The sequence below is a fragment of the Octopus bimaculoides genome, chromosome 18 (genome assembly GCF_001194135.2).
Source record: "Octopus bimaculoides isolate UCB-OBI-ISO-001 chromosome 18, ASM119413v2, whole genome shotgun sequence".
Classification (NCBI taxonomy): domain Eukaryota; kingdom Metazoa; phylum Mollusca; class Cephalopoda; order Octopoda; family Octopodidae; genus Octopus; species Octopus bimaculoides.
The window spans coordinates 49488894-49490851 of record NC_068998.1 but is presented as its reverse complement, the minus strand read 5'-3'; the positions used below and the strand labels follow the sequence as shown (position 1 = coordinate 49490851).

Here is a 1958-nt window from a genome sequence, read left to right as displayed (position 1 = left end):
ACACACACACACACACACACACACACACACACACATATATATATGTAGTTAAAAATTAATCGACACAATTGGTCACACAACTTCAAATCGAACACATACATTCACACCGTAGAATAAGAATACATCTTAAACAAAAAACGTGTGAAATCCTATAAAAAACGTATAAAGAAGAAATGCATATATGAGTCGGTTTCGATTTCCGGTTGCAGACGCAAAACTTTTTTTCTTATTATCTTCTTTTTGTAGACTTGGTATGTCTGTAATTCTTTTTCGCACAATATTTGCTTTTTTGGAGTCCTTTGGAGAACCCTCTGTCGCACTTGAAATCTCTTCCGTTTCTGACATAATATTTTGAACATTTTCTATCGGCTTATCGCCGCACAACAGGTTTGTTAAGTAATTAATCTCCCAACGGGGAATGAAAAACAAATACTTCAAAGAAGCAATGAACAGTCTTTTAAGCAGTAAAACCTACAATAACATTCACAAATGCTGCAAGGTAATGTAACAAATAAAACAAGGCGTCGACAAAAACAATCAAAATCACTGTAAATTACAACTCACGAAGAAGTGGCTAGCATCATATTGTGGTGTTACATCATTATTATTATTACAACAAAAAACGAATAATTATATAGGGTGTGTACGGAATAAAAATTAATAGGTCTGAGAATAAAAAGAATTTAAATATAAAAAAATTAAAATCATGATTCTATCAGCAATGTCTCTTTTCAAATTCATAATAATTTTTATCACAATCAAATGAGCGGCTAGAATTCAGAAATGAATTCCCCGTTTCAAAACGAGGTCATCTAATTGGCTTAATTTTAGTTTTGTATATATTTTTAAATGTAGACAAAATTTATGTTTAGTGAATTTATTTCATTTAGGGAATTTATTTAATAAATGTTGTCCAAATGCCAAAGGAATAATATAGGACTCAGGTTCAATTTCCATTCACAAATGTTTTGAATACAATGAGAATACCCCGAAATATTGGACCATTTAAGATAGTAACTCTTATTTTACTACATGTCGTATATGTACACTAAGCATACATCTGCCGAAAACATGTATATGTGTGTGTACGTTTGTATACACACACACACACACACAATACAAATCTCAAGTAGGCATATGTTTTTCCCGACAAAGATGCACTCAGACGTTTATGCACAAATTCAGGTATGTACATACTTCAGCCCATTTCACCAAATATACACTCTAAACACGTTCGAGAACGCGTATACAACAAACACTAAGGCCCTTATATTAGTTCGCTCACAGGAAAAATTTGCATATAAACTAACCCATGAAACTAATAACATAGTCACTTAACCACATGGTCATACACATGGCGTATATCTACACACAGTTACACTCACCAGCGTTCCTCCACTCTGCTTCCAAAATCCTTCAAAAGCCCGCCAGACTCATAGGTTTAATCAGCCTCTTGTGCAGTCATGAAGCCTAAGAAATTTTGATGTCGCTGAATGAAGTCTCACTCCTAACGCCAGGACTGGAATTGCCATGGCCTAAGGAACCCAAGGAACAATCTGTTGTGTGTCATAATAATAATAACAATAATAATAATAATAATAATAATAATAATAATAATAATAGAGAAAGAAGACGTGTTTATTAATTGACATGAGTATTCCCTGTGATTATAATATAGCGGCGAAAGAATTTGACAAGATAAGTAAATATAAAGACTTGCTAATAGAAATTGAAAACATGTGGCACCTCAAGGCGACTACCGTACCAGTGATTGTAGGATCTCTAGGAATGTTAAAAAAAGTTACTGAAGCCTATTTGAAAATGATACCAGGCTTACCATCCCTACAGGAAGTGAAAAAAATCGTGTTAACTGGAACGACTCATGTACTGAGAATAGCATTATCGCTGTGGAAACAACATCCATTCATGAATTTTTTTAAATTATTTTTTAAATACAT

The 1958-nt window shown here is 33.2% G+C and overlaps 1 long non-coding RNA gene across 4 annotated transcripts in view; it reads left to right on the top strand.

The window, feature by feature from the left end:
- The window catches only part of LOC128249804 (uncharacterized), a 7601-nt gene that overhangs the window by 486 nt on the left and 5157 nt on the right, over positions 1-1958 (top strand). Inside the window, exon 1 of one of the 4 annotated variants that reach the window (XR_008265923.1) lies at positions 1099-1185. The exons of the other annotated variants lie outside the window; for them this stretch is intronic. This is a non-coding gene — a long non-coding RNA (uncharacterized LOC128249804). Of the gene's footprint in view, positions 1-1098; positions 1186-1958 lie in introns of those variants that run through there. 4 annotated transcript variants of the gene reach the window in all.